General features: G+C 43.9%; 1 protein-coding gene across 1 annotated transcript in view; it reads right to left on the bottom strand.

Annotated features, from left to right (window-relative positions):
• The window catches only part of ANO3 (anoctamin 3), a 2,087,603-nt gene that overhangs the window by 1,926,932 nt on the left and 137,012 nt on the right, over window positions 1-23,659 (bottom strand). The window lies entirely within an intron of this gene.

The raw sequence follows: 23,659 nt of genomic DNA, 5'->3' as shown, positions 1-23,659 counted from the left end.
AGCCAAGGGACACCTACTGTCTATCAATTTTCCTGGTACTTAGTGTGGCTTCCTAAGGTATTGGCTACGTGACTCCCTGGGAGTCTTCTAATTATCTCTGTCCTTACCCACTTAGTGTTCTAGGGTATCAAGTATAGTGCTTCTTCTGCCTGCTGTCACTCTCACTTTTCTCACAGCCCCTTGTACCTGACCCTTCACTATACTGGTTTTTTAAGATGGTCTCCACCCACCACTATACCTCCGATCTCTCACTCTGACTTTCCACCATCACCCTTTGGTTGTGCCTCTTTTCTTATTCATGCTCTTACTATTGTGCATGCCTCCAACATTCCATCTACCTCTGATATCTTGTCTTCCCTCCTTCATCCCACTCTACTTCCTTGCCTTTTACTATTTTTCTGTGATAATCACTCTCTTTCTCTACTCTTACCACTAGCTACTCATCTTCTCCCACTACCTGTTGTGCCTAATACTCTTCCTCTACTACTATTCATACTCAGCTATTAGCACTATCCCTTTACTTATTTTCATCATACTGATGCTACTGTCAATCTACTTCTCATTCTACTCACTAGTGCGCACTATCGTCCTCTACTACCAACTGCCACTCTGCTGCCTTTTTACTCACTCGCTGCTCCACTTCTCCTACTACCTACTGTCTCTAATTCCCAATGGGCCTACTACCTCCTCCACCCCTACCACTACCACTCTGCTTCTCCTACTCTATCTCTACTTCTCACACTGTTCACTCTCACACAAAAACATTACAGACATTACATTACAGACCACCTCCTTTTAATAGCCTCTACATGACTTTCGTTCTTGCGCCCTCTGGTCCCTCGGAAGACATCCTCCACCACCTCCTGTCCTCACCCACTAACCCACACTGAATCCTTCACATGCACCGACTTATATACCCCACCCCCTCCCAGGATTGGATACTAAGGAAGGCATGGTATCAAACAATAAGACAAATACAAGTGATCATAGTTCAAGGGTGTTTATTGAACTGCAATTGGGTTTGAAAAAGACCTATCTAAACATAAATCTAAAGATGGGAGCAAGCTATAACCATCAAATACTAATAACTCAGTCCTAGTGCCAAGCGTTACTTCTAAATACTAAGAGTGCGGGAAACAATGTTATGCAAAAGAAAAGTGTTCAAGAAATGATATTTCAGGATATTCAAGCTGTTGGCTTCCCTTCACAATATTTTCAGCACAGGACAATGTGGCACACTCAAGCTTAGCACAGGCTTCTCCAGCAAGAGGGTGCAGTTCAAAACTTTAACATCGTAGCCTTCTGTGCCAAAGTCTCTTTGCCATTCAAAGTCTCTTTTTCAGAGGGCCTGATGCAATAAGACAAACATTAAAGTTACTTTTGTCTTAGGATTTTACACATAAAAAGTCACGGGTGATTTTCTGTTCAACCCGGGTCCCCCTCCGCTGGACTCAGACTCACTTTGACACAAAACCTTTTCAGGTGATTTTTGTTTCACCCCGGTGCCCCTCCGCCAAGCTCAGACCCACTTTACTTTTACACACAACCTTCTCGAGTGATCTTGTGTATAGGCGCGTTATAAATGCCATATCATATCAAACCCTGGGTCCCCCTCCACTGGGCTCAGACCCACTTTATCAAAAAGCTTTTAATTGATCTCCATCTTGTGGGCTCGGAACATCTTTATCAACTTTGACAAACATGTTCTTTACTGTATCAACATCGAAGACTTTCGATTGTGCAGAGGATTTTGCTTGACCCATCGTGACAACAACATCGGACTCACAGGGCCCAATAGGAGCCACTGCATACACAGGACCAAGAATAGAAAACAGGACCCCACAGGGGGTGCCGGACCAAACAGACCTAGCCTTGAGAAAGACCTTCGGGTCGAAACACATGTCGGCTGACCACATGGGACATTAAGATCCCCACCTTCACACTGGCTGGGTGACTTTCAAGTAAATAAACAGGCCTGCCGCCAAGAAGCGCCCGCCAACAAAAACACAAACCTGTGTGGAAAATACAAACTTTTTTCATCTATTTAATAAGGCAAGGTATCCAATTCATCCTCAACTCTCTACCAAACAAAAGAGGTGGGGGCTACACCTCAACCACAACCTGTGACCTTGCCGCAACAACTCAAACCAAGGAAATCCCATTTTAGAGCTCAGCAAGGTTGGTTCCAACCTAGAGCCCAAAACCCCCCCAAAGTTCCATTTATGTTGTGGTCCAGAACCTTCAGAACGATTTGACATTTTGAAGAATTTAGGCAGAACTGTAATTCTAACACTGTCACGTGTGCCATCTTGCTGCATATAATAAACCTTTGAAAGAGGTTGTACACATATTCATGGTGTTGTGTACCTATTACAAGCTTTTAACAGTCAGCAGATCTAGCGCATGATATAGATTTATTTGGCAAATGGTTGGTATCCACTGTCCACTTGAGCCAGTCAGAATCTTGAAAGTTGGAATGCCAGTCAATAACGGTTGTGTATTAAACTGTGTTCAAAGAGCCCGGTATTTTGAAACCGCTTTATGGATTACATCCTTGCCTCTCATATTTCTTGATGTCACTAGACATGGCCTTCTAAATCACCCAAAAGTATATCCAAAAGTATATCTTAATTTAGAGTTCTTGTATTTCTTGTTACTTACATTGTGTACAGACCTGGTTGACCTATTGCAATACAAGCATGTATGTCTATTGCCTGAAAAAACCAGCTCACATTTTTGGCTTGATTATTTTACCAAGAAATGTGTGGTGGGGGCACACAGCTGAAGGCCCAGTACCCCTCCCAAACCTTTGACCACACCAATACTACCTGACCAAATCCCACCATTTACATTTTGGTGGTAACATTTTGGGGGAAAAAACAAACACTTTCTGGTACAGCAACAGTCCCACTAACTAATAGAACCATTGCACTTCATTGGAAAAATGTCAGTTTAGGTGACATTATTATTGTTTTGCAACAAATTAATACAGCATAAATCTGACAGCTGTGGTTCCTAAAGCAAAGATAACGTACTCCCCACGTCGTACTTTTCATGACACTATCTGTGGTAATTGACAAGTCAACTAGATTTCAAAATAAACTTTATGGAACATTTGGGATTTTTGTGATGGCCAATTAAGAGAAAATAGATTTCAACATAACTGGTCTGACATTCATGTTGTTTTTATTAGTTTTAAAAAAATCGTTTATTTTAGTGTTATGGTTTTTTAATTAAACCATATACATTATATGTTCAGCGATAACCAATTACACAATTAAAAAGAACAATAAAAATGTCATTAAATTAGACAATTGCACATTTCAACAATTAAGCAAATGGTCACTGCTTTCCTACCTGAAAACCAATACTTCCCAGTTACATTGCAGGGCAGCCAGAATCAAAGAAAAATGTCTTCCATTTAAAATGTGGAACCAAAAGTAATCATGATCATACAGTTTTATACCTCTTAAAAATGAATACAAATATTTATATCATATATGAGATGTGCAGCAACATACCAACAACAAGTGTTCTAGGGTTTCTATCACATCTTTCCCCTTGCAACACCTACAAAGTCTCTTCTTTCTCTTGACCCAATCTTGCCCCTTCAACGTCTCTGGTGTGTAATAAGTTCAGTAAACCTGAAATGTATTTCTCCAAAATGGGCAGGGAAATCTTATAATAATTTATTCAGTCTATGATTGAGATTGTATACTTTAACAGTTTTTTCTTTTTCCAGTTTTTATTAAACATTTTACTTAAACAAGACAAACACATGAAGCAAAAGCTAGTAAAACAATCCTTCCCCCCTCCCTCTTCAAACCTCCTCCCGCACATTGTTAACTGGGCCCACACAGACTGTAGGGGTTCCAGTGAGAACAACCACAACATCTTACTGACAAATTGGGTTAGTTGGTAACAACACTCTACAGGCGATAAGGAGTAATACACAGGGGTACCATCAGTCGGGCTGAATCTGAGCAGGGAGCCTCACAGTCTCATTGTACCACAGTCCTAATGCAAGAGTACCACTGACCAATCCCGCAGGAAGGCGTCCATTGTGTGCTGTAACCAGAGCCGTTCATTTTTCGTAAGTGAAAATGGCGCAAAGTTTGCCAGCCATTCACCTCTGGACGGGACTGATTTGTTTCTCCACTTCTGGGCAAGCGCTAGTCTCCCCGCTCTCAACATGGCCTGAACCACCTTGGGGTAAACACCCGGATCCTGGGCCAGCGAGGGGAAACCAAACAGGAGGTCAATAGAGCGCAAGGGAAGCAGGAGGCCAACTATGTCTTTGATCCAGCTCAGGAGCTCCGACCAGAAGATCTGAATTGAGGGACATTCCCACCACAAGTGATACCAAGACCCCCTATGGCCACAACCTCTAGGACAGAGGGGAGAGGTACCTCAAAACATTCTGGATAGCCTCTCTGGGGGAAGATGCCACGTGTGAAGAATTTTAAAATTATGCTCCATGGCTGCCGTGTAGAGGCAACCCGAAAGGAGCCCCCCAAAGAGTTTAGACCAGGTTTTCTCTTCCAATGCCTCGCCCCACCTCTCCTCCCAAAACGGTTTAAACCCCTGCCTGCCTTTGAGTTGAGCTGTGATTATGATTTTGTATATCTTGGAGAGGTATCCTCTCCTCTAGGTAGCTTCCACCAACATTACTCTCCAGGGATTCTAAGGGGTGGGTGGGGGTCTCGCCCCACTTGGGGCTGGTTAAGAACCCCTTTAATCGTAGGTAATCAAGACAGAGATCAGGTGCTCCCCCATGGTCTCCGCTAAGGTGGGGTCCTCAATAAAAGCACCGTTCTGGAATAACTGAGCAGCTTGTTTCAAACCCATATCAGACCACCCTTGGGAGTCTCTAAAACCTCTCTTTGTCAGGTCGAGGGGGGGGGGGGCACAAGGAAGACAAAGGCGAGGGCCAGGAAGAAAGGAGGGCATTAGACTTGTCCTGCTTCCAAAGGGTCCACAAGACCGACAACATCGGGTGGTTCCTTGACCCTGTCAGGGATATCCCTGGTCGGGGCCCACAGGAGGTCTCTTACCTTCCTGGGGTGCATGTAAGTGTAATCTGTATATGACTAAGAGGTTTGCATTTCATCCTTCACATGTTCTAACATGACCCTTACCTGGGCTGCCTTATAGTACTGCCGGAAATCTGGGAGTCCAAATCCTCCCTGGGATTTCGGGAGAGTTAGGGTGTCAAACTTAATCCTTGGTTTCTTTCCATTCCAGATAAAGCGCAAAGCCATGGACTGAAGGGATTTAAAAAATGAGTCTGGCACAGTAGTAGGGAGGGTGGAGAAAAGGTACAAGAGCCGGGAAAAGATATTAATTTTGAGGGATACCATGCTCCCAAACCATGAAAGAGTCAGTGGGGTCCACCGTTGAAGGTCTGTACACATCTTGGAAAGAGTAGGGGGAAAGTTCAGCTCAAAAAAGGTTCCCCAAGTCCCTCAGCTTTAGAATCCCCAGGTAAGGAGTCACCACGTGCTAATACCATAATACCTCCAACTAAGTCTTGCCCGTCAGTGAGCCTGTCTACTCCCCTCATTGGCATGAGAGATGATTTTGACGGGTTAATTTTCAGACCGGAAAAGGCCCCAAATGACTGGCTCAGGTTCAAGAGGCTCGGGAGGGACTGATCAAGGTTGGTTAAATAAACAAGAATGTCATCTGTGAATAGGGAAAGCTTGAAATCAAGGTCTCCAACTCTAACCCCAGAGATCCCTTGGTGCTGTCTTATCACTATAGTGAGGGGCTCCATAGTGAGGGCATATAAAAGGGGGAAAATAGGGCATCCCTGATGGGTACCTCGGGAGAGGGGGAGCGAGGCAGAGACTATCTCATTGACCAACACCCTGGCTGATGGGCCATTATACAAACCAGCGATCCACCCACAGAATCTTTCACCCAATCCCATCCTTTGAAAGACCTTGCCCATATAGGCCCACTCCACCCGGTCAAAAGCCTTTTCTGAATCCAACGACAAAAGGTATGCTTCTATGTTGTTACTGCCAATCTCGTGCATCAGATCCAGGGATTTCCTGATATTAGCAGACCCTTTCCTCCCCGGAATAAACCCAACCTGGTCACCGTGGACAAGCGAGGGAAGATGCTGGGCCAACCTATTTTGCAGGCAGTTTCGCTTAGACCTTCACATCGGTAGTCAATAAAGAAATGGGGCGATACGATTGGCAGTTCATCGGGTCATAAGGGAAAACTACAATATGGGCCAAAAGCATGGACTGAGAGAGATTCCCTGAGCCCAGGACTGCATTGAATAATTTGGACAAGAATGGGGCCAGAGTGGAGCGAAAGGACTTCTAGAAGAAGATTCTGAAACCGTCTTCACCAGGGGTGGTACCTCCCTTCATGGTGCCAATAGTATCCACCACCTCCTGGGGTGTGTGGGCCTCTCAAGGGGGCCAGCCTCCTCTGGAGGGAGGCGGGGGATCAGAAGAGAGTTGAGAAACCTGTCGGCTTCCGGCATCTCCACAACGCACTCCGATGTGTAAAGGCGCTCATAAAATATTCAGAACAGTTCTGCTATCCCCAGATCATTAAGGCATTTTTCACCCCCGGGAAGGTGCAGCGCATCCACCCTTCTACTGCTTCCAAGTTCACATAACCTCCAAGCCAAGATTTTATCTGCTTTCTCCCCCCTCTCCATGTGCCTTTGTTTAAGGAGAGCCAGCTTTCTCTCGGTTTGGCCGACCATAAGGGTAGAAGCTACGTTTGCCCTAAGCTGCTGTAATTCCGCCCATTTACTTGGAAATAATTGGGATCAGAGTTTGCCTCCCGGCTGAATTGCATTTATTTTATCTCTGAGAGTTTTCTCCTCCCTGGCCCTGATTCGCTTTTTTGTTGCTTCCAATCCAATTAAAACCCCACTGATTGTAGCCTTAAAGGCCTGCCAGACTCCGGTCACCCCCACTTCTCCGTTTCCCTATCCTTCAACAGGAGATTGTTACAAGTCCACCTAGAGGACACTGGGGTGCCCGGGGAGATACCCACTTGAACCCGAACCAGATCATGATCAGACCACGGGATCAACTCCACCCCAAACCCCATAATATTTTTTGCGCAGAGCTTTAGTCAATCTTGGAAAAAGATGAGTGCAGATTGGAGGACAAAGTGAAGAGGGGATACCGACTCTGACGTGTTGAGTGAGAGTCAAGAAGGCCAAAAGCCTCATTAGTGGCATGGAAGGATGAGGCGATTCTCCTCTGGGACTGCAGGTCTGTGCAGGGGTGGTCCGACTTTCTTTCCCATTCCGGTGAAGGACCATATTAAAATCACCCCCCACCAGGGGAAGCCCATCTGTAAATCCCATGATCTTTGATTTACCCCATCCCAGAATTGGTCCTGGCCCTCCTTAAGGGCATAAACAGATACCAGAATCACCTTCCTCCATACCATTGTGAAAGGGTACAACGTACTTCACTGAATACAAGCTGAATTCTGCTCAGGAAGAGGGGAAGTCTGTTTGGACTGCAATTCCGTTGAAATAAGAATGATTAGAAATGGGAGTGGTTTTGAAAACCAGTGCTTTTGGATTTATCTGCAACATTGACAGCTAGCAAGCTCATTATAATAGAGAGGAACATACCTGGGCATTGGAGGTGTCCCTGGCCTGCCAGAGTACTTTCATGTTTTTCAAGGGTGACATGCATTGTCCTCAAGTGTCCCTCACTTTCCTTTTCAACCTCTTGTAGGCATCATCCATTCATTATAGATTCAAATTCTTCAGTTATGCTGATCAAATGCTGAACCAGCTGAACTGTCAATAGTGCTACCACTTGACAATATCAACAATTACTTTAAAAACTATATTGTAGGCATTGACAATAGGATGTGGATTAATTTCCTTCAGTTAAATCCAACCAAAAACGTATCCCACTCAAAAAGAATGTCAACTCCTTTCTCTTTCTCCACTCACACTTTTTCCTAATCCTCTGGCACAGTTAAAAACCTCTTGTGATACAGGTTCAAAAGCTCTACTTAGAGTCATGAATCAACCATGATGTAAAGGTTTGTGTGCACCATGTCTGTGTGTTCAAACTGTTATTTCCTTATTAGCGACATCCTCATAGGGTATTTTGCATTACTGCACTTGTCCTGCCATGGTTTGACTGATCCAACGTATGGATTTGGGTGACAAACAATAATTGATAGAAAGGTTCCAAGGGCTAGAATGTACTGATGAACAGGAGATTCAGGGAAACATTGGCACTGCAATCTGAGGCTTGCATTGGCTATCAGTGGACAACCACGTGCTATTCAAAGTCTTGTACCTAGCACACCGTGCCTTTTCAACTATCATCCAGCATTCATCATAATACACCTCCAGAGATGTTGCCCTGATAGATGTTTTTGATCTGACACACTTACCTTAATGGACAAAATGGGAGTGAATAAGAGCCTCTGTGGAGTTTGCTCCATTTCCTAACAGCTCCTAAAGCTATGTGACATGATGTCTAACCTCCTCAAAAGCTTCTATAGCCATCTCCTCTTTAGAAATTGACTTAATACCAGGCCATTTTAATTCATTCAACTCAGCTGCAAACTTTCTCCAACATGTGCAACAAAAGAGTAACATAAAAATGCAAGTTCTAACCATGTGTGTGCATAAGCATATTCTGAGAGTATGATTCAGGGTTATGTGCATTCTCACCCTAATATGTGTGCAATGCATGTTGAATCTGGATAGGCATTTTAGCCGCATATTTCTGTGCGTACTACTTATGTGCATTTCAAGCATATTTCTGTATGGGGTGTGTGTTTGTGCATGAATATTATTGTGTTTTCTGTTAGTGATTTTTCTGTGAAGGTCCTAAAACACCTTCAATACGTGCATGGTCATTCTTTGCATATTATATGGATATTGTGCATAAGTGTGTATGAGCGGGTGTCAATGTGTTTACGTGCATATGCAGGTCTCATGACCTCTATATACGATCATTCTTCACCTGGTAATTCCGAAAATTGTACATGCAGATACTCTGTTCCCCCTGTGTATTGCATGGATGGATGTTGCCCAATTTTACTCAACACATACACATTAATTGTGTATGGTATCTTCATGTGTGCGGCTATTGTCTGTGGGATTTGCACTTAGTTGTATCCCGTAAATAATAACGCTCATATACATATTCCGAGGATGCTATATTGTCTGGAGTCTTTGTGTGTGTAAATGTATACGTTGGGTGAGTGTTTATGTGTGTTCTGTGTGTGAGGATGTGTATACACTGTTACTCAGCATATGTTCATTCCAAACATTCCTGTGGGTATCCTGTGTATGCTGGTCATCCATGGTTACTTGACCTATAGTCCTCAATTGTATTCCACCATGTCACAAAAAATGCTGCACTTAGTGTCCATTTGTGTTGCGTGTGCCTGTTGCTATTGTGCTGTATATATTGTTGATGCACACATGTATTCAGAATGCATTTGTAGTGGTCATGATGCATCATGCATAAATGCATATATCAGCCGAAACTATTCTATTATTGCACTTCCATGACTATGCGGATATCTTTTGAGAATTGTAATCACTCATGTTTGGCTGATCCACTTTGCTAAATTCCTGGGTTGGTGTGTGTTACAGAATCTCGGAAATCTAAGCAGAATGTTTCCAAATTGACCTCTAATGCATGGTTCCTTTTGTTATGCTAAAGTTTGAACGTAAAAAACAGCATTTTATTAACGCTGTTTTGTAAATCAAATTGTCCATAAAACTCATTGTGCATGGTATTTAGTTATGGCCTCGTTAGTTGCTTTGTCAAATTTGTACTTTCATGAAAGTTCAAAAGTAAGAGAAAAGGTTTTTCTTTTTGCACACATGTACGATGATGCAAACATTCAAAGGAACTTTGTGAATAGGGTACATCTTTTTTGGGCACCAGTGATGAGATGCGTGTTGAGTTCAGGGTTTCTCCACAAATGACTCTGACACTCCAGTGAACTGTTAACTTATTTACTTAAGTTTAGGTACACCAAATACAGTTCTTAGAGTCAGGTAAGTAAAAGGGGACATAGGACACCCACCGGCATCCTCTCTCAGGGCTTACATCCTTGCAACTAACCAACCTGGAACTCACTCATAGATAAACATTCTAAGCCCTGCATTCCATCTCAAGATTCTAGTCACTTGCACCAGATGAATGCGAAGTTAATCACAACACATCTTTCCTCTATAGGGACAACAACAAGAACAGTAAAGTATCAGTGGCAAGATCAATATTTCATCAAAAGATTTGTCCAGTAAAGTCCCACCTGAAAAACAAAAGATTATTCAAAGCATTTCATATACAACCACAACCAACTCCAAAAGGTTTAGACCCTGTCACCACTTCAAAATCTATTAACATTAACATCAATGTCCATCTGTGGATTAAAATTAAAAGTCCACCTGTGGAGAGAACATATTAATATGCCTACATAGAACAGCTAATGATGAACACTGTTATCAACTTAATAACTCTAATGAAGATTTAATAAACACTCAAAGCCTTAATATCTTATTTCACTCACACATCACCGCATACATGTCTACCAACATATGCCAAAACAATGGCACCAAAGTCTAGGAACAACATTTCCCTTTTTATACAGACAGTGTAATGGACAGTAGTCCGCTCAATGGTTCACCACAACCATTGCACCTTTTTACACATGCAACACATGTAATGGACAGTAGTCCGCTCAATGGTTCACCTCAACCATTGCACCTTTTTACACATGCAACACATGTAATGGACAGTAGTCCGCTCAACGGTTCACCTCAACCATTGCACCTTTTTACACATGCAACACATGTAATGGACAGTAGTCCGCTCAACGGTTCACCTCAACCATTGCACCTTTTTACACATGCAACACATGTAATGGACAGTAGTCCGCTCAATGGTTCACCACAACCATTGCACCTTTTCACACATGCAACACATGTAATGGACAGTAGTCCGCTCAACGGTTCACCTCAACCATTGCACCTTTTTACACATGCAACACATGTAATGGACAGTAGTCCGCTCAATGGTTCACCTCAACCATTGCACCTTTTTACACATGCAACACATGTAATGGACAGTAGTCCGCTCAACGGTTCACCTCAACCATTGCACCTTTTTACACATGCAACACATGTAATGGACAGTAGTCCGCTCAACGGTTCACCTCAACCATTGCACCTTTTTACACATGCAACACATGTAATGGACAGTAGTCCGCCTGTGGAGAGAAATATGTTAAACTACATAACTCAATTAAAGAGAGAGACATGTACCTACAACATCACACTAATAAACTAATATATATCAGCTCTAGTATCTCAACTCTAATCGCCTGCACCTCTGCATTCTCTCCTACTTCACCATTGCATAGAGAGTAACGGAGTAACACAGAGCTCCCATCCCCATCAAACTTCATAACTGAGTCAGGCCTCCCGCTGCAGCACTCATGCCGAACTCCAGGACTCCACTCAAGCCAACTGCAGCAACCTTCGGTTCCAGTCAAAGGTAAGCGCTGACATCGGATAACTTTGTCAGTGATCTCAGCTGCCTTCACTATGACCAATAGCTTGTAGCCTTGGCGCAACAGATGTTTGCACAGTCCATGGGCCCCAGGCCCCTCCTAGATCCATTAACAACTTCCAACTCTTCTGAATGTTTGTACAGGCTCAATTCTCTTAAATGCTTTATGAGAGACTGCCACCTTGAACTTCACCATGCCAATGAATGAATGAACCTTGCTGCTCCAATGAACTTCACAGCTCCTTCTAATAACCATAAGTCTCACAGAGCCCACTGCACTTTACAGCAGACCGTTGTACCTTTCAACACTAGAACTTCTTGTCCCCACTGCCCTTTGCAGCACACCCTTGTCACTGAAGTGCCTCTTCACTCCCTATGCAGTGCCTCTTCACTGCCCTGTGCAGCACTTCACTGCCCTCGCAGCGCCTCACCTCTTCACTGCACCATGCAGCACTTCACTGCCTCTGCAGCGACCACTCACTGCCTCTTGCAGCGCCTCTTGACTGCCTCTTGCAGCACCTCTTAACTGCATCTTGCAGTGCCTCACTGCCCTTGCAGAATCTCTTCACTGCCTCATGCAGCACTTCTTCACTGCCTCACGCAGCACCTCTTCACTGCCTAACGCAGCACCTCACTGCCTTTGCAGCACTTCTTCATGCAGCGCCTCACTGCCTCTGGAGCATCTCACTGCCCCTAGCAGCGCTTCACTGTCTCTGCAGTGCCTCTTTACTGCCTGTTGCAGCACCTAACTGCCCTCGCAGCACCTCTTCATGCAGCGCCTCACTGCCTCTGCAACATCTCATTGCCCATTGTAGCGCCTCACTGCCCTGGCAGAACCTCTCCACTGCCTCATGCAGCACCTTTACATCCATAGCTGCTCTGTTATTCCAGTGCCTTTGTAGCGCCTCTGTCTGGACCTCAATTGCCCTCACTGCACTTGCAGTGCCTCACAGCCATCCAGCGCTCTTACCTGAGAGAGGATCACTTCTCAGAAGGGGGGAGGGGCGGTGGGTGTCTCCCTTTGGTGCTGTCCCCCCAGCACAGCCAGATCCCATCCTCGTCGCCAGTGTTGAGTTCAGGGTTTGGCCACAAATGACTCTGACACTCCAGTGAACTGTTAACTTATTTACTTAAGTTTAGGTACACCAAATACAGTTCTTAGAGTCAGGTAAGTAAAAGGGGACATAGGACACCCACCGGCATCCTCTCTCAGGGCTTACATCCTTGCAACTAACCAACCTGGAACTCACTCATAGATAAACATTCTAAGCCCTGCATTCCATCTCAAGATTCTAGTCACTTGCACCAGATGAATGCAAAGTTAATCACAACAATGCGCTAGCATATCATTTGTGTCAAAGGTTTTAAGAATAGGCCTCTTAAGGTCTACATGTTTTTTCCCAGGTACATATCTCATAACATTGTACTCCTGCCTGATTAAATGATATTCCTTTAAAGAAAGTCAGTCTTCCTCTTGAATGCTTGACATGTGACTGACGCAGCCTCAGCCCTATTGGTCTGTTTGAGACCTTTACCCTTTAGCCATATACTCTCAGTTTTATTAAATAACCTAATTTGTCCTACTGCAAGCAAACTCAGCTGGAGGAAACTACATGAGACCCCAATACATGAGTGAATCTTCCACTGGCTCCATAAGCTTTTCAGTGGTCCATGTATGTCACAAATTCCATATAATAAAATATTATAAACCTCAGTATTATTCAATGAGTTGACCTCTGAATGATGAAAAGGAGAGACAGGTATTCATTAATTGTGAATGACTCTGCTGGTCTGACATGGTATCTTACTATTCCCCAGATCAACTTTACTAATCTGATCAATTTAAGAAGCATGAAAGCAAGAGTTATTTTTACCCGGATAAAAGCCTGGGGCTTGCAGGTTACACATAGGTCTCTGCAGTGAGGGAATTCATCTGCTGAGATGTCATACTGTGGAGTTCAGTGTGCTGCGCTACTTGGATAACATTCCCAGATCCACCAGACTCAATTTCCTCTTGCTTACTTTGTACACAGTCTCACCTCACTCCTCCCTTTCCCCTAACATGTACCTCTCTTCCCAAAGCCTTTTCAGTTATTTTGTGTGTAATTGTTACTCTAAAATCAGCCGAAACCTGCCAAAATGTCTCCTGAATATTTATTTATGTATGCATGTATGTATTTATATACAGGAGGAGCAATGCTCTCTTGATCAGAAAAGGATGTACACTAGATCAGATTTGACAGGAAGCATTGAGCGTCTTACAATGAGGTGAGTTTGAGGGACATTCTGACTAGGTTGTGGAGGGTTGTAAATGGAACAGTCACCAGGGATATACATAAGTAGATCTACATCAACCTAAATAGATTAAGGAAAACCAACATTGGACATTTTCAAGTGCAGGTAAGAGCTACGGCCAGCTGTGCTTGGAATGTGATCATGATGAGTGAAGTGCTAGAGTGGAGGCAGAGGGAGTGAGGGACAGAGGCAGGTTAGAGCTGAGGGAAAACTGTTAGGTAGCAGGCAGATAAGAGGTAGGTTAAGAGAGTAACTCAGAGGTGATGAGGTACACTTAATTTGGCTTTGAACAAATCCACACAGACTATTCCCTGAATGTCAGGGAAGAGAATTCCATGTAGGTAGAGCAAGAAGATCTGAAGTGAGAGAAACAACAGGGAGCATGAGGGGCCACAAGGGTTGTCAAGTGGGCAGAGCAGAGATTACGAAAAAGCTTGTCGAGTTGGATACAGGAGGATAGCTACAAAGGTCCCCTTACCTTGGATAGATTTGTGAACCAGGTGAAGAAATGTAAATCTGGCCCTCCTTTGCTTCAACCACCATCGAGCCTGTTGATGGTACGAGGAAGTCAGTGTGAAGTGAGAGAGTTCAAAGAGAGTCCTGGTACCAAAATTAATAATTTTATCGAGAGGACAGAAAGCATAGTTGTGTAGAGCCAAGAGGATTCTGGCACAGTAGTCCAGTTTAGAGAAGAGAAGAGTGGTTAAGAGATGCTTGGTGTCATTGAAAGGAAGGAGATGCCTGATTGTCCTAATATTTAGGAGGTTGAGGTAAGTTGCTGTTGCAGTTTTGGAGATGAAAGTAGAGAAGGTGCAAGAAGGGTCATAGATGACAGCGAGGTCAGCTGAAGAAGAGTAGGGGAGAGTGTCATATGTGAACTGAATAGGCAGAGGAAGAGATGAGAGATAGATTTTGTAAGGAAAGCAGAGCACCTCTGTGCTGGTAGGGTTTAACTCCAGAGAGTGGAAAGCAATCCAATATTTAATGGCAGATAGACAGTTGAATATTTTGATAGAGATATCATGAAAAGAGAAGAAGATGTGGGTGTAATCGGCAAAGAGATGGTATGAGAACCCAAAGGAGGGGATTAATGCCCCAATAGCAGATGTGTAGAGTGTAAGAGGAGCAGACCCAAGAGAAAACCTTGTGGAACACCAACAGTTAAGGGAGTGAGTTGAGAGGTGTTCTTGAACCAGGCGATGGAGAATTGGTGAGGTGCGAGGTAGGATTTAATCCAGGCAAAGGCTTGATTGCGAAACCCAAGATGAAAGAGTATTAAGGAGATCCGAGTGATCAACGGTGTCTAAAGCAGAGGACAGGTCAAGGGGAATTAGGAAAGAGGATAGGTTGGAGTACTTAGCAGAGGTGATGAAGTTGGCCACATTCATGAGATCAGTTTCTGTTGCATGACAGAAGCATAAACCTGCTTGTATGGGGTCTCGAAGGGTCTGGGTGTCTAAGAAATTGGTAAGACAGTTTAAAAACCAACCCTGTAAATCACATTAGAGTTTTGAGGAAAAAGAGACACAGGGCGAAAGTTAGCTGTTAAATTACGGTGAGCCATTTGCTTTTTTAGGAGAGAGATGACTGTGCATGTTTTGAGAACAGATGGAAAGCAAGCAGAATCAAAGGACAGGCTCAAGAGTTCAGAGAGGTGAGAGGCCACTAAAGGAGCACCAGGCTTGACTAGCTGAAGAGCAAGAGGGTCTGACGTGGCACAAGAGGCCTTTATCAGTAGTGACAGGACTTTGTCAGTATTAAAGTGACTAAAGTGGGAAATAGAGGCAGAGGATGATGGTAGAGGAGGCAGGGTGTAAAATGTAGGAGTATGGAGTGTGAGGAAGGTCAGGAGAGAGTCTCTAATTTTGGACTTTCCTGCAGCAAAGTATTCAGCTATGTTTTTGGCTGTTAGAGTGGAGTTGATAGAAAGAGACTTAGGAGGAGTGAGGAGATAGTTTAGGGTGCCCTGTAGCCAGCGAGGATGGTTGGGAGAGACAATGAGGGTTAGGTAGAATCCCCTTTTGCTCTATCAAGAGTGGACTTGAGAGAGTTCAGGACAGAGCCATAGAGCTGCAGGTCCTCATGTGAGTGTAGATATCTCAATTTGCACAGTAGCTGATGCATGCCTGTGCAGAAATAGCCTATGAATTGTGTTGGTTGAAGATACTGAGCCTTAGGGGTGAAAGTAAGCATGGGAAGTGAGAGGAGAATAAATCATATAGTAGGGATTGGAAGATGGAGAAGGCAGTGTTGGTGGAAGAGGCATTGAGTGTGGAAGAGGAGAGCAAGAACTGTAGTTCAGAGAGAACGAGGGAACTGGCAGAAGGGTTACATTTCCTTCAGTAATAGGTGAACAAGTGGTGAGGAAAGTTCAGAGGATCAAAAGGAGATGCAGGTGGAAACAATTGAATGATTAGATATGGATGGTTTAACAGTAGTAGTAGGGGCTGAGAGAGAGGTGGATTGATACCCCCTGTGTGGGTAGGTAGGTTATGGATAGAATGGAGAGCGTGGTCACTAAGAAAAGCTTAAGTTCAGATTTCTGAGAAGTGGTTGGAGAGGGAAAGTTAAAGTTGCCTAAGAGAATGAGATGATGTTTAGTGGAAAGAGAAACAATGAGTTGCCCAAGATCATCAAAGAATTGTCCAGTGGTACCAGGAGCGTGATAGAGGGAGATACTATGAACCAAGTGAGGCAGAGAAATAGTAGAGATGGTAAATTCAAAAAGAGGTACGAGAGGACCTGACATTGGAGATGTGTTAGGCATTGAGGTGGGAAGAGAGTAGGTGTCTGATGCTTCCACTTCTTCATTCATTTTCCTCAACTAACTAGCAGGGTATTTTGGAGTCATTTAGGGCAGCAGAGTGGCAGTGCAGATCACAAAATCCGGGCTTCAGTCATAGGGGAGGAGTTGCTGATCATTTCTCCAAGCCAAAGGGTTTCAGTTTACCCCATACATGTTGGTATTCTGGCAAAGCTTTTTTTTCTTATCCCTTATGCATCTTTCACTACAATCACTACACAGTGAGCAAAACCACACATTTCAATTCACACCAGAGTGAGGACACATCTCCTTTGCTGTAAAAATGGAATGTGGATCAGTGTGTAAAGCAGGGCATCCTCCGGAATTAGGACTATCTCTGGTCTTTCTATAGTTCTACCGAGACAGCTACTTACTTGAGTACCAAAACGGGCATGACATATGAATTAAAGGATACCATCTTGGCATTAGACAAGTACGCAAAATTGGAATGTTGACACAAAAACACAGGCAGCAACACACACAAGAACAAGTTGTTGCAGGCACAAGCACAAAAGGTTGCAGACACAAATGTGGAATTTCATAACGACACCTGAGTATCTTACATAGATGGCCCTAAATCCCCCACAGTCAGACTGTTCCACTCCGCGCCAAAACTTCAAGAGAGTGTAACAATGAGAATTAGGGATGTTCAAAAGTATATCATACCAAGCACAGTGAAAGAACATGCAGAAATGTTATCATCAACCTATGGGAGGGCGTTCATGTAAGACGTGTTAAATTTCAATCATCTTCTGTTATAGAATTAGTATGCAGTACTGGGTTGCAAACTGGGAAAAGAGTAAATGGTCACAACTCACTGCCATTTTGCCCAATTCCATGGTGGAGAATTAGCCTTAAGATTTGACTAAGCATGATGGTATGACAACTCCCCTCTGATTTTTTGGCACACTGGTGAAGGGCGAAGTCCTGAGGTAGTATACGCATGCACCTTCTTTGAGACATGCCAGTTGTAGGGGTTCAAAGTGAGGAACCGTTTGTCTTATGTGTACACTTTGTGTGTATGCTTCAGAGTATTGCTTTGTGGTGGTGTGTGAACTGCTGTTTATTCGAATTAGAAATTATACAGAAATGCCACCTATCAAGCAAAAGATATGCCAGTGGGTTAGAAATCACTCCTATGACACCATAGTCCAACAGAAAAAAAGGGAGCTTCGTAGATCCTTGAACATTTCGAAAAACAACTCATTTGAGGATCACAGATCTCTGAAAAAGGCTTATAGGAATTGACTTCTCACCTACAAACAGCAGTTGGTGTTAAATGATAGAGCAAACATGCTTTCACTAATTAGGTCTAGGGATATAGGTGCCTTCTGATGAGCAATAACTGGCGTGGGATGCTTCACCTCACACCACCTAATAAATCCTATTAGTGAACAGGACTAGGTGACACATTATTCAGAAGTCTACAGGGAGGCCTCTGTTGCTTCAAACCAGAGAGAGGCATGCTAAGAAGGGGAAATTGAGTCAATCATCCTGCGTAGTAAAAAATCTCGGTCACCAAGCCCTTTTGGGCTACCAAACGTGGTCCTAAATTTCCATCCTAAACTATTGGCTTTTTTATTGAGTACCCTCTTTAAAGCCATTCTTGCTAAAGCTCACCTACGGGAGAGCTGGAGGTAGTGGATTATTGTCCAGATCTACAAAAAGGGCCCAAGGGTGCTCCCTACCAACTACAGGCCGATTGCACTGCTGGACATTCCCTTTAAGATCTTTGCAACTCTGTTGCTGAGAGATCTGTTAGGCTGGGCAAAAGGGTCTGGCAGATTGGATCGTCTACAAACTGTCTTCAATATGGCGGTGGGGACAAATGGCAATCTCTTTCTATTGGGGTTGCTAAAAGGGAGGCCATGGCGAGATCTAAACCAGTATACGCGTCTTTTATTGACTTCTCCATGGCCTTCAATAGCGTGGATAGGCACCGGCTATGGACCAACAATGGAGAAATGGGGTTGCCCATAAGCACTTGTAAATATTATCGTGGCCCTTCATTCAGACACAACCATCAGGGTCCAGTTTAATGCTCAGGGCAAACTCTCAGCAGCCTTCGAAAACCACCAGAGGCTTGAAAAAGGGTTGTACACTGGCCCGTCTTCTGTTTATTCTCTTCACCTCCAACATCAGCAGCATTATTGAAAATATTTGTAGTTTCTCGCCTCGCCCATCTACATTAAATTTAATCTACCTATTTTATGCCGATGATATGGCACTGTTTGACTTCACTCCAATCGGCCTCCAGGGAAAAATGGATGCATTGGCAGCATATGCAAGTATGAATAAACTAACACTCAATTTGAAGAAATCAAAGATTCTGGTTCTTCGGCCAGGCTTGAGACAAAAATACAAGAATTTCCTCTGGTGTCTGAACAGGGAAGTTTTGGAGAATATTACGACTTTTGATTATCTGGGCACTAGATTGCAGGCACTGCAGAATAACAGAGAACTGGGGAGTAACCTGAAAACAAAGGTAAAAATGCTGTTGGCCCAGGTGGTTGCAATAAACAGAAAATTTGGTTACTTTTCATTAACACCTGTTTTGGAACATTACAAACTGAAGGTTGTTCCCTCCCTGCTTTATGGTGGGGAAAACCAAGGACTTCCAGTAGTGATATGCTGGGAGGTGCTTGAGGGCTCCCAAATGGTGTCCCTGCGGCTGTTATTCGCTCTGAACTAGGCCCGCCCTCTATCAAGTTTCATCTCCTGTCAAAAAATCTTGCAATACTTAAAAACATCTTGTGTGCTGAGCAGGGCTCTATTTGGTGGGATTTCAGGTTAATCCTAGACTCCAAAACTTGGGCCTGTTTAAATAGATGGGAAGAGCAATGTTACCAAATTCTGGAGGAAAGTGGCATCTCAACGGAGATGTTCCTGTACTCCCCTTTGAAAATCAGGATAAATCTAAAAGAAAGAGATTGGATCCTGGCAATGGGTATCCCACTGACGCACATATATAAATCACTGAGCCCATCATGGTTTAGAATGGTTAGGAGGCTGAGACTCAGTTTACTACAAAGTAAAGAAATTGCGGGCGTTAACGCTGGTATTTTGTGGGAGTCTAGGTCTTGTCTCTATTGTTCGGAGCCGGGTCAGGTTGAGTCATTGCAGCATTTGCTGCTATATTGTGGGGCTCTAGATGACAGGTGTCATCACTATTTTGATCACTTGGTAGAAAAACTGTCTATAGGAGGAGTGGGCACGGTCTGGCAGTGAGTTATGAGCTCTGAAGGTACTAATCACTGGCTGAGGGCAGCAATCCTTTGTTTAAATAGATTCTGGTACTAATATACCTGGTTGTGCTTCTAATTTGACTGATTTTTATGATATTGGGAAAATGTAAATGAATTTGATTGTTTTTGTTTAAATTGATTCAGTTAAATGCAAGTGTATTCATAAGAATTGAAAAAAAATGAATTGTTATGTCATTAAGATGATGTGTTTAAAAAAAAACCATATAACAATAAATTATAATAAAAAGAATTTTAAAAAGTATTTTTTTTAAAGCACACACACTGGCAAGATTAGCATTGTGCTGGCACATGTTGTGTAAAATAAAGTACATCATAGAAGAAAACATAATTCTTGTATATTTGTATTTGAAGTTTCATGCGTAATCACAATAAACGTGGAAACTGTCAGTTGCAATGTCACCCGCCATACTTATTCCCGTACACTAATTGTGTTCATATTGTTCATGAGGTTATATACGACACAACACATGAAATAATGTCATCACTCACGACATTATCAATGACGCCTTTAGTCATAACATTGATCATATTACTTGTGACTTCAAGAGTATACGTATTGTTCACACCAATGCACATGTGCAGGGTAATTCTGCTATGTTTACACTTGATAATGTTGTCCCTTATTTAGCGAATGGTACTCCTTAAGCACACCTTTATAAATGACATGTTTAGGTGCAGAATCCATTACACTTTTGCGTGTATCCCTTCAGCAGGTAAAGTGCACGCAGGAACACATAATTTAGATTATACGTTCTCTGCAATAATTGATTAAGTCATCATTTACATGACTCACCGTTCTGCTACCACAATTATGTATGGAGAAATTGGGCACTCCAAGTCCCGTTTTCTTTCATCAAAGTTGTGGGCTGATGCCATAAACAACATAGCTGTTAATGCCAGCAGGTGTATGATTTATTTACTCAATGGTGCCTTTACGGATATCCGTTTACCACCATCTCCCATCTCCTGTAAAGGGTAGCATAGCAGGGAGTGTCTTTAATTAATGAGCACATTACTTAGGAGTACTACAATCTACATTCAAGGTTTGAAGGTTGTTCTGGGAAATGTTTTCAGTTTGGAAGATCGCTATGGCCAGACAATTGCAAACACCCCTGTTGGAGCAGCTGCATCTGCTGCAGTATACATTCTTGGTTGCGTGACTCTTGTTATGATAAATAGATCCACACACACAAACAAATGCAGCATTCTGGCCCCAGGAATGAGAGGAAGGGGCATTGTTTTACATAGCACAATATTAGCACATCGGGTGTGTGCTTGTGCAGGTGTTCATCCGTGAATTGCTGAGGGATTACAGTGTGCAGGTGGTGATCACGTATGCGATCAAGTGTAATGATCTTCTCTTGTGCAGGTCTGTCATTTTGGAACATTCCTACACCATTTACGGGTCAAGGTAGGGTAGCTTGGGGCTAAAAAAAGACTGAAACAAGGGATTTTGAAATCTTTTCCAAATGTTTATTATGAGCGAGGCAGCCTCAGGTTGAGTGACAGAGTATTACTTCATGCAGCAGCATATGGGGTTGAAGGTTGATTTGTTGGTCCTTTTTTGTCGTCGTTTGGGCCTCTCAAAGCGGACCATTGGAAGTTTGGGTGTTACATTTTAGCTTGCAGTGCCGCATCTCCTAGGTAGTCAGTCTTGGACATGCAAAGGACGTTGGAGAGGATTCTTAGGAACTGGAATTGTTCGCTGCTGAAACAGGCTGTGTTTGTGTGTGGAGCGGACATCCTTCTCGTGCTCATTTGAACTGAACTACCTACAGGCACTGCGATCTTGGCTCTTGCCTGATCTGTTCCGCTTCCTGGTGGAGGCGGAGTTTGCATAGACCACGTGGGTGATCACGTGACCGGCAGCTCAGTCAAAGCTGCGCTCGAGCCGCTCGAGCGGCGGATTCTTTGCTGCTGAAACAGGCTGTGTTTGTGTATGGAGCGGACTTCCTTCTCGTGCTCCTTTGAACTGAACTACCTACAGGCACTGCGAGCTTGGCTCTTGCCTGATCTGTTCCGCTTCCTGGTGGAGGCGGAGTTTGCATAGACCACGTGGGTGATCACGTGACCGGCAGCTCAGTCAAAGCTGCGCTCGAGCCGCCCGAGCGGCGGATTCTTTGCTGCTGAAACAGGCTGTGTTTGTGTGTGGAGCGGATTTCCTTCTCGTGCTCCTTTGAACTGAACTACCTACAGGCACTGCGAGCTTGGCTCTTGCCTGATCTGTTCCGCTTCCTGTTGGAGGCGGAGTTTGCATAGACCACGTGGATGATCACGTGACCGGCAGCTCAGTCAAAGCTGCGCTCGAGCCGCCGAGCGGCGGATTCTTTGCTGCTGAAACAGGCTGTGTTTGTGTGTGGAGCAGACTTCCTTCTCGTGCTCCTTTGAACTGAACTACCTACAGGCACTGCGAGCTTGGCTCTTGCCTGATCTGTTCCGCTTCCTGGTGGAGGCGGAGTTTGCATAGACCACGTGGGTGATCACGTGACCGGCAGCTCAGTCAAAGCTGCGCTCGAGCCGCCCGAGCGGCGGATTCTTTGCTGCTGAAACAGGCTGTGTTTGTGTGTGGAGCGGACTTCCTTCTCGTGCTCCTTTGAACTGAATTACCTACAGGCACTGCGAGCTTGGCTCTTGCCTGATCCGTTCCGCTTCCTGGTGGAGGCAGAGTTTGCATAGACCACATGGGTGATCACGTGACCGGCAGCTCAGTCAAAGCTGCGCTCGAGCCACCCTTGAGGCGTTAAGCCCGTGAGGGGTAAAGGGCGCTGGCTGTTGTGCGGCTGTTGGGAGCTGGCGGGGCTGAAGTTGTGAAATATTGCACAGAGGCCAAATAAGGGTATAGTGTCTGTAATTATTTTAGCATATCATTAATTATCATTATAGTATTTTATCATTAATTTTAAACAGATCGTTTTACATACATGTATGGGATTGCTTTTATTCTGTTATCAGCATTTGTCATTTTAGTACTGCAGCTTGTTAAGGTATTCCTCTTTTAGTATTGAGATTATCATATGGTCATACAAGTGATTGAGTAGGCCAGTAATCATAAAGTTTGGTAACCCTCCTGGGTTCCCATAATGGGAGTCACACTCAGAAGTATGGGAAGTATCCCAGAGGAATATATAGTTCAGGGGGGTAGAGTCCCACCACAGGTGGTAATTTCTCTTCCACATTCTTCTCAAGTGACTCAAGTAGTTAACAAGGGCTCTGTTACCTCTAGGGTAGTAGACACTTTGGTAGTCCCCCAGGGAATTTCCACTCCTCCGGGTATAGAGGGCCCTGGGGATATTGGACCGGAGCAAACTAATCAAGTGGATTCAATGGCAGCGGTGGTGGGAGTTATAAATCGGGCTTTTTTAAACATTGAATCTAAAGTGAACTCTTTGGCAGATGAACCACTGGTGGTGGAGCGAGATTTAGTATCAGATATTTCTATATTAGCCCCACTGTTGACTCATGAGTTTTCCAGGAAAGTTCAAGGCCCAAGAGACCCTAAAAGAAAGATTTCAACAACATCAGTCCCTATACCTAAAGAATGGGGTTATAAGGAGAAATTGTCACAGTACCAGTTTAGCCAAAAGCAAGAGAGGGAAACTGCTCGTGGGGATGAGGCCACCTCGCAAAAAATTCAGGTTAGTGAAGGTGTCAAACTTGGGGATGATGACTCTATAGTGGGGGACCCAGTGTTCGAGGATGAAGCAATAGAGGCTGAGGAGATAAAATAAGTCTCCCAACAGGATCAGCTA

This window comes from Ambystoma mexicanum, chromosome 11 (genome assembly GCF_040938575.1).
Source record: "Ambystoma mexicanum isolate Mex_15411 chromosome 11, UKY_AmexF1_1, whole genome shotgun sequence".
In the NCBI taxonomy this organism is placed as follows: domain Eukaryota; kingdom Metazoa; phylum Chordata; class Amphibia; order Caudata; family Ambystomatidae; genus Ambystoma; species Ambystoma mexicanum.
The sequence above is the reverse complement of the archived record's forward strand: the minus strand, read 5'-3'. Positions and strand labels throughout refer to the sequence as shown.